A 9,795-nucleotide genomic window follows, 5' to 3' on the forward strand; every position below is an offset into this window, starting at 1 on the left:
ACCATGTTCGTTATCGCATTTTCGGCACCAGCTGACAAAAACATCATAGCCAAGGAGAATGAAAAGAAAGAGAGGTATCGAGACCTTATAAGGGAGTTGCAATGATTGTACCCGGAACATTCTGTTAAACTGATCGTCCTTATCGTCGGCGCTCTTGGAGGTGCCAAGATTTCCCTTGCTAATAGCCTAAAAAGCATCCCTGCGTGTCAACAATATGCTAGAACATTTGCGGGAAAAATGCAGAAGGCGGTTGTCCTTGGGTCACTCCGTGTTCTTAGGGTGCGCGAGGCTTTTGCTGGATCGTCGTATTGATTCCTTTACAGACTGTAACCACCTATATCACGGTTGTGAGACGTGGTTATGGCTGAAATTTTACCGCGATTTCGCTGTAAGCGGGTGCAATTTTTCAGATTAGCACCCGCTCCCGGCGAAATCCTGCGGTCGTCCTTATGACAAATTTTTAATTATATAAATACTTTAAAGTTTGCCATAAGACAACAGGATTTCGCCGGTAGCGGGTGCTGGTCTGAAAAACTGCACCCGATCCCAGCGAGATCTTGGTACAATTTCAGCCATAACCACGTCTCACAACCTGAGTTAGTTGGTTACAGTTTGCAACGGAATCAATACGACGATCCGGCAAAAGTCTCGTGCAACCTGAGGACAGGAGCGACCCAAGGACGACATGCAGGGATGCTTTTCAGGCTATTAACCAGTGAAAGCTTAGCACCTCCAAGAGCGCCGAAGATAAGGACGATTAATTTAACAGGATATTCCGGGTACAATCGTCACAACTCTCTTATAAGGTCTCTATACCTTTCTTTCTTTTCATCCTCCTTGGCTATGATGTTTTTGTCAGCTGGTGCCGAAAATTCGATAACGAACATGGTTCGCATCTCGAAGTCAAAAAGAACTATGTCAGGCCTCGAGTGAGCCACAGAAATAATTGTCGAAAATATTAAGTTCTAGTATAGGAGATACTTGTCAGTCTCGACAATTGACTCTATTTCCGTAGGAGCATTTAGGAGATCGATATTAAGGTTAATGCCGTAAGAGTGACAGAGATGGTAATAAAGTACTCTTAGTGCCACATTGTGCCTTTGGATGTAGGTCGTTCCCGCATGAGTTGGGCCACTAGATAGTATGTGTGCTAGATGCTCGGGGTGACATTGCAAAATGAAACCCTCCGCTCCAGAATTCAATCCGGATGATTTAAGGAAAGCAAAAGTTAGCTCACACGACATTGACTGATCCTCCACATTTTTGTGGAAGATGCCGTGCATCCGTTTATTGAGGAGCTGTTCACGAAAGTTTCTCTCTTGTGCTTTTTTTAATCCGGGCTTTCAGGAGTGACTACTCTAGATAGACAAGATTTGATGCATTTTGCTCACCCCTAATACTGAAGTTAAGTCCGAGTGTTTCAGCAACTTTTTTCGTTGCTTTGTACAGAAACGCTTCTTTGCCCACTTCTTCGTGCTTTCTGACAATTTTAAGAAGAGGGTCTCGTCCATCTGCGACTCTGTGTTCTGTACCCAGAATAATCCTGTTGTAAAGACATTAAAAATTCCGCGACCACCCTGACGGCGTGAGATGTAGAGTCGCGAAACAGAAGACTTAAGATGCATGCTTTTGTTCATGTGCATAACATTTCGTGTCCCGATATCAAGGGATCTGAGCTCGTTCTTCATCCGTGGAACCACTCCAAATGAATAGAGTACTACCGGGACGGCAAGCATGTTCGTTGCGGATACTTTGTTCCTCGTCGACAGTTCGGAAGACCAAATCTGCCGGACGAGACGCTTGTATCTGCTTCGCAGAGTATCATTTATATATGTCACATCCTGAATGCGGCTCTGTAGCACGCCCAAGTATGTATAAGTCTCTCCAGCGCAAAGGTGTCGTATAGCGCTTCTATCGACGAGTTCACAGTCTTCAGGGATGCCATTAAGTTTTGCTCGCTTCAAATAAACCCTGGCGCATTTGTCTAACTCCAATTACTTTCCTATTTTCTTAGTGTATCGTTCGACAATCCCTAGAGCTATATGTTGTAGCTTTTTGTTTTTAATATAGATCTTAAGGTCATCCATGTAAAATATATTAATGACCTTGTACTTCCGATTTAAAGGTTGGCCGCAAAAGTACCCCTTCGGAATGGCGAAGTGCTAGATAAAGTGGCAATAATGAGAGGCAAAAGAGAAGTTGGCTCATGGTGTCGCCCTGAAAGACATCTCTCTGAAAGGTTGCCTTGTTAGTTGTCACACGATTTTTTCGAGATGAGATAGTAAATCTGGTTCTCCAAAGTGGCTTCAATCCGTCTATGGGCCTCACGATTTGCGGATGAACCTTTAAGCTTTCCAAAGGACAGATGATACTATAAGTCTACGGGAGGTCGAACCGAAAGCTTTCCAGTAATCAATCCAGGCCATCGTTAGGTCATGTTGGTAGTATGTTGCCTGTAATTCTTCAGGTCAGCTCAGTCGCCCATTTTCGGCAGAAGTACTGTGGACCCTTCAACCAACCACTCCGGAATTGGCTCTTCCGACTTTAAATATGAGGTGAAAATATTGGCCAAATGCTGATGGGTTGAAGCAAACCTCTTCCACCAGAAGGTCTTGATACTATCTGGTCCCGGAGCGGAATAGTTGTTTATACCTCTAAATACTTTTTTCACCTCGGTAGTGATGGGTGGGCATTCTTTATCAGGTGTTATGGGGGCATCACATAACTCCTTGAAGCTATTTATATTATCTGCTATCTGCCGACTATAATTTTCGAGCAGATGAATAGTAATTAATTGTGGACACAAAATTCGTTAAATGAAGTCAATTGAATTGCTTTTGTGAAAGTATTATGTTCATAAAACCAATGATATTAAATCGTATCAAAATTTGATGACAATTTAATACGTTCTGATGAGTGAAACTTGGCGGTTACAATTCGAACTGTATATATTCTACTTAAAAATAATTTTTGTTGCAGATTTATTAAAATAATTGTTAGAATCATAATAAAATAATAATTAAATAAATTTTTTCACATAAAGAGGTATAGTTTGTGCACAGTGGTAAAATATGTTCGAAAGATGGTCGTGCGTGTATCAAAAAGCTAGAGAATGAAGCCAGAAGTGTTCAATTGGCGGCGTGACGCCGAATTAAATGTTTCTTGCAACTTTCTGACTTAAGAGTAGTTGAAGAATAATTGTTGAATTTCTGAATTGTGAAGAAGTAGAGAAATAATTATGTGTTTATGTTGGAACACCATGAACATTAATAATTTTATAAGAATTAATGTACATTTTTTTCCTGAAAAAAATTCCGAAAATAGTTTTTTTTACTAATGATAAGTGTGGAGGGTCACGAATGTTAAGGTTGTGTGTGTATAATTACAATTTGACAATGTGGCCCTACCGATGGAAATCTCTGAGTATATATATGAAGAAGTTTGTTTTTCGATCTACTGATCTTTTCAAGTTTATTTATAAAACAAGCTTTTGCTCCACAGCGTGGAGACTCTTCAAGTTACATTTTCTGTATATCTTTTAAAAATCTAAAAAAAATAGAACGGTGTTTTTATATAACTAAATTATATTTATAAGTAATGGTAGATATTGAAAAATATAGAACATAACCTATAAACTTACCGACGTGATAGTTACGTTTCAGAAAAGACTATGGTGTACATTTTTAGGTTAAAAAAAGGAAGAAGGAATAAAAATTCTTAAGATAATTAAGGAAAAACATACTTTTGTTCACCTGTTTTTGCGTCAACATTGTAAACAAAATTTTATGGTAAAATCGTGGGCCAACAGACAGTGTTGTTCGCTATTTCAGGAGAATGACATTTTACGTCACAACGCGTGACTATATTCTAGCTTTCTAAGCCTGAGCACAGAAGGCCAATAGCGGCTATTTTTAAAACTTGAGAGGTATTTGCACATTTGTATATTTTTTTTAATTAACACTTGTTTGTCGATAAAATAAGACTGTGGTATATTTTACTTAAAAATTCAACATCGGATCTTTTGTTTACAGAGTTTGTATTCTTGACAATAATAAATCATTTCTTTAAAGTTCCTCCATGAACATGTGAGTGATCAACTAATGCAGTACCTCTTGCATTTTTTTAAATCGTTTTTATTTCCTTTGATCCTAGTTTCTATGTATCGTTTGGTTTGTCCTATGTAAACTTAATCACATTCGCACGGAATGGTATATATTACGTGTGTTTTTTTTTATTAGGAGGAGTAATATCTTTGTTAATGGAAAAACATTTATACAAGTCTTTTTGGTATGTAAATACTACTTTGATGTCATATTCTTTTTAAAAAATTTTGAAAATTCTGGAGAGTGCATTAGCGAAAGGCAAAATGACAACTTTTTTTTTATTCGAACGTTTGTGAATTTTGAACTTTGACAGTGTACTTATATTGTCAATCTTTTCTTTCCGTCTATTAATGTATTTGTTTATGAATTTAGTTGGAAAATCATTATCTTTTAAAATTTCTTTACCTTTAAGAATATTGTCGTTTCTAAACTTAGGATCTGATAATTTAATAGCCCTATCAGTAAGACCATACATCACAGATATTTTGTCTTTGATTGCAATATTAGAATTGAAATTTACATATCTGCCTGAATTAGTATCATTACGGCACCAGTTTGTAAGAAGTTTATTATTTTCTTGAATGATAGTAACTTTCAAAAAATTGAGTCTATCAAGCTCTTCGATTTCGATAGTAAACTGGATTCTGGGATGATATGCATGAAAAGTTTGTAAAAGTTGATTAATATGTGATTAATATGATTAATATGAACAAAAGTATGTTTCTCCTTAATTATCTTAAAAACTTGTTTTGCTTCTTCCTTTTTTTTAAACTTAAAAATGTACACCATAGTCTTTTCCAGGAAGTAGTATAAGGAGACTCCGCTCTCGGAAAATTTGGACGCGTGGATTCGGATTTAGTTAGTTTGCATCGCTCGTAGCGTCTCTTGCGGAAAATTGAGAAACCCTTGAACTTTCACAATACGGCAGTTGTGTCGCCATGGCAACTGACAAACAAAAACAAAGACAGCAGCACTTTGATGGAACTTTTAATAATTTACATTCGAAATTTCTTCGATTTGGCATATTTAAAATGGAACACATGACATTTGGTGTCCAAAACCATCCAAATGAGTCTGCTGGAGCAAACAAAGTGACGTTTCTCAAGCCTATCTCCTTTTTTTTCTAACGTAGCTTGTGGATGCACGCCCATCAATGCAACAGAAAACCATTTTTAAATAAGTGTACGTCTTAATTATTTAATAATTTTAATAATTGTTTAAATTATGATGTATTATTTATTTTCAAAATTTCGAAAAATTCAGACTGAGAGGTGTCCACCTTTTTAAAAATTGTTAACCTTTTGATACTTTTTGTTGGATTACTACTTAATTTTGATATATTTCTTGTAATGTTTAAGAAATTTCTATTTCTTTAAACAATTTTTATTGGTTTAAGCAGTTAGTTTTCGATAACTAAAAAAATAAATAAAATAGAACAAATACTTTTAATACTTTTTAATTTCAAATGAAAGCTGATATCTGTGGCTCGATTTTTCGAAATTGTGAAAATAAACAATAAATAAATGCTTAAATGAATACATAATGTTTTTGGAAAAATTTAATACTCTAAACAATGATAAACAATTACATTTCAATTAGAAAATACAATTTTTTTTTTACATTTTTTGAAAATAAATAATTGCTGAAATAATCTACATTTGTTAAAACAATTCGAAATTGTTTAAAAAGTCATTGTAAATATTAAAATTGTCCATCAGTAAATATTTGTATGAAAAAAACGAGGGAAGTTGCTAGAAAGTTAAAATAATACGTAAAAATGTAGTTTTTTGATTTTACGGTCATATTTGGGGTGCTGCGGGGATTATGAAGATCGGTTGGAAATAAAAGTTATTAGTATAGTTTTTTGTCATAGATACTCCTCTTCAATCCCTACAAAATTTCGCACGTTTCCATGAAACCCTGGAACATGAGTTCAATTTTTTTTTTAATTCATAATTTTCCCGTGCAGCTCAAGAAGCGTTTTTTGGACCACCCTAATATACATATAATGTTCCATTGATAGCGTCAAAAGCCAAAGATTAACAAAATAACTTTTAAGTTTCAATGTCTTACTCTATTGCCAGACAATACCTTCCGCGTGCTTTAAATATTCTTTTTACGACTACCGATACTGCATAACTTCGCAAAATACCTACAGTTTGAAAATTTAACATAGATAAACGTTTATTGTTTGGCCTGCTGACCTTAAAAAATTGACATGCTTACATTTCCATTTTTTTACAGAATTTTCTTACAACTATCTCTTAAAAATTAAGATCCATCCACACCTTATAACTATATAATCCCCTCGCTTCTATAGCCTAACCTTCCTCGCTGCGCCTCGCCTCGCACGCATGTCGCTCTTTTCTCGCTATGCTAGTTCCATGTCCATTATTCATAATGAATGCATCGAAATACACCAGTATCAGTAGGTTTGTAACGTAGTTTTTTTGAATATTTGACTTCAAAAAATTTGTTTTCTCCAATGTTCATGACCATATTCATAAGCAGTGAATGAAAGATACATCACTACACGCTTTTCGGACCTTCACATCCGGCGGAAAAAAGCCGACAACGAGCAATGTTATCGGCACCGGCAAGATTGTTCCGTTGTTGGCACCGGCAGTTTATGTAAGACTATTTACTTTCAAAGCCACAAGTTACCCATGCATAACTGTCAAAGACAATAACAGTACTTGTAATCTCGAAAACAATGAGCACCTTTCAACTTTTATTTATACACTGATAACCTTACAATTTTTCATCCTTAAACGTGTAATTATAAAGAACAATTATTTTCCGTATAATTCCAGGAAAAAATGTACATTCCTTCTAAGAAAATAAATAATATTCATGAAATTTAAACATAAACACATTTTTTTCAAACAATGCCTTCAATATGTACGGATGCAAAGTCGTCAAATTCAGTCAATTAAAATCTTCACTTCGCTTCATTTGCATAAATAAACAATCTATTCTTCAATCGCTTTTCAGTGAACATTTCTATTTTTCATTTGTCTACACCCTACCGAAAGATATCTCTGAGTATATTCTAATGATTCTCTAGGGTCAGAGAAGCTCAGAGAAATTCTTCGCAGGCACTCAGGTAGATATATTCAAGGGCGATTTTCATTTCATCGCGGTGTACCTGCTCGTCTTACCCTCTCCACTCGACTTCTCTTCAAGCATAAAATGCCATTCATAAAAATCTTTTAGTTTTGCAATCAGCAAATTAAAAATTTTCTATTCGGAATCTATGTTTTTTTGCGATTCCAACGATATGTAACATGCAATTAAAATATTGAAATTAGACTAAGTTATGGCAGATATTTGTTTGCTTTGACCCTGACTAGATAGCATTATAGAATTCTCCGTAGAATAGTTGAAAATGCATCAGTTCATTTGGTACAAAATTCGCCTGTTGACAATTTAATAGAATATATGGATTTCTACCCAACTGCCTAGAAGAATATTATAGTTGAAATCAAGTACTTGAATTTTTAAACCAGAAAAACGAATCCATAACAAAACAGTACACAATATAATTTATTTATTATACACATACACATATAGACATACACAATAATTTTATAATATTAAAAATCATGATTGATTCTTCGGCAATCGAACAGAACTAGGGGGTGAAAAAAAGCATTTTGAAAAATAAGGGCCACACTAGTGTATTAAACACAAGGGCAATTTATTAAAAGGAAATTAAACTTCACTTTCCAGGGAATAGAATTAAAATCAATATACTTATTATAGTAGATTATAATATGGAAAATATAAGAGCATTACTTCCACCGGATGAGTAATTGCCTAAAGAATACCAGGGGCTGCCAAGAAACTCTCTGGAGTATCCATATATTCTATTAAGGCCATGTGACGAGAGAATCACGTGACCAAACCTGGTCTTCAATTTTTCTTTCCCAACTTACGTCTCAACGAAATGAGGTATCGCTATGGAAGTTTGGGAAATCAAAGAGGAGGTAATAAAGTCCATGTCTATGTGTTGTTCCGGTGGAAATTTTGAGACAATTTTTTTTAAAAAGAAAATACCAGTGGGAGTTTTCTTTACCAACTTACGTCCACGCGAAAAGAGATATCGTGTTAAAAATTTGGCACGATAAATAGAAGGCATGCAAGAATGTGTCTCTCGTCCTAAATAATTAGAATAGTGAAAAGTTTTTTTTTTTAATTACTATTTTGGAGAAATACCGACCGTGCTGTCATCAAGCCCTGCAAGCAATTTGCAATGTTGTCAATGGGCTAGTTTGGAGGTTTATATTTATCAAAATGGGGCCAAACAACAAAAATCGCTCATGAACATTATGCACAAATAATGCAAATACTAATGTTTGCTCATGAAATGCAAATAAACATATTTGGTCTGACATACGTATCAGTCTGGTATCTAGGGGTCTGTGGGTAAAACAGATTCCATGATTACCGTCAGAGAAAGTTAAAAGTCAATCTTCAACTGTAAAACCGAAATGTGTCCGTCGATAATCATTATTTGCATAAATAAACTTACATCTTCCAACTCTTTGCAAGACCACAAACGATCCTTTAATATTGCTTAACATTTCCCCAAAAAAATTTCCGCGTTATTTAAACTTTTATTTTTCAATATGGGTGAAAAAATGTTAATCGAAGGGCTAACTTGGTCAACTGTTTTACTTGTCACAAGGCCTTAAATTGTCAACAGGCGAATTTTCTACCAAATTAACTGATGCATTCAACTATTTTACGGAAAATTCCATAATGCTATCTAGTCAGGGTCAAAACAAACTAATATCTGCCATAACTTAGTCTAATTTCAATATTTTAATTGCAAGTTACATTTCGTTGGAATTGCAAAAAAACATAGTTTCTGTATATAATATTTTTAATTTGCTGATTGCAAAACTATAAAATTTTTATGTATGGCATTTTATGCTTCATTAGGACGAACCCCCCCCCCCCCCCCCCCCCCCCCCCCCCCCTCCCCCATCCCGCTGACAAAGCCCGACACAACAATCTCGACAAGTTAGGGACGTGAGGAGAAGTCGAGAGGAGAGGGTAAGACGAGCAGGTACACCGCGATGAAATGTATACTGCCCATATTCAAAGGTCCAGGTAGTTCTTTTAAATGTTGTAAAGGCTTTAAAATGTCCTTTCCGAAATTGAAATAGAAATACGATCATAATTAAAAAGCAGAGAGTCTGAAATTGAAATGAGAATTCGATCATATATAACAAGCAGAGGGACTATATCAATAGAGTAGCCGACAGTCAAGGGTCCTTTGCTAAGCTTTCGGATTAAAATTTAGAAGTAAATTTTTTTAAATTTCATAGTTAACAGCCTAAAACATAATAATTCGAAATCTACGGGTTTCGATGATTTCAGATATCTAACTTTTTTTTAAATGCTTAAAATTGGAATTAATACGACGTTTCTCGTAAATGGAATGAATACGCCAAAAAAGACAATATTTTTTACCTAACTAGAAAATGGTATATTAGCATATAAATAAGTATAATGAGAAAATTCATGACTCTGCATATAGTCTCAAATGGGCCAGACTATTTCGCTGGAGAAAACTCGGAGATTTCTATCGGTAGGGCAAACAATCTTTTTCTTATTTATTCACGCTCCTTCTGAAAAATAACCTTTAAACCAATAAGCAACCTGTCAAATTGTAAGTATACAA

At 35.1% G+C, this 9,795-nt stretch overlaps 1 protein-coding gene across 6 annotated transcripts in view; it reads left to right on the forward strand.

Moving 5' to 3' along the window:
- The window catches only part of LOC117176233 (ZZ-type zinc finger-containing protein 3), a 40,501-nt gene that overhangs the window by 14,247 nt on the left and 16,459 nt on the right, over positions 1-9,795 (forward strand). The gene's annotated exons all lie outside the window — the stretch shown is intronic.

The sequence above is a fragment of the Belonocnema kinseyi genome, chromosome 7 (genome assembly GCF_010883055.1).
Source record: "Belonocnema kinseyi isolate 2016_QV_RU_SX_M_011 chromosome 7, B_treatae_v1, whole genome shotgun sequence".
Classification (NCBI taxonomy): Eukaryota; Metazoa; Arthropoda; class Insecta; order Hymenoptera; family Cynipidae; genus Belonocnema; species Belonocnema kinseyi.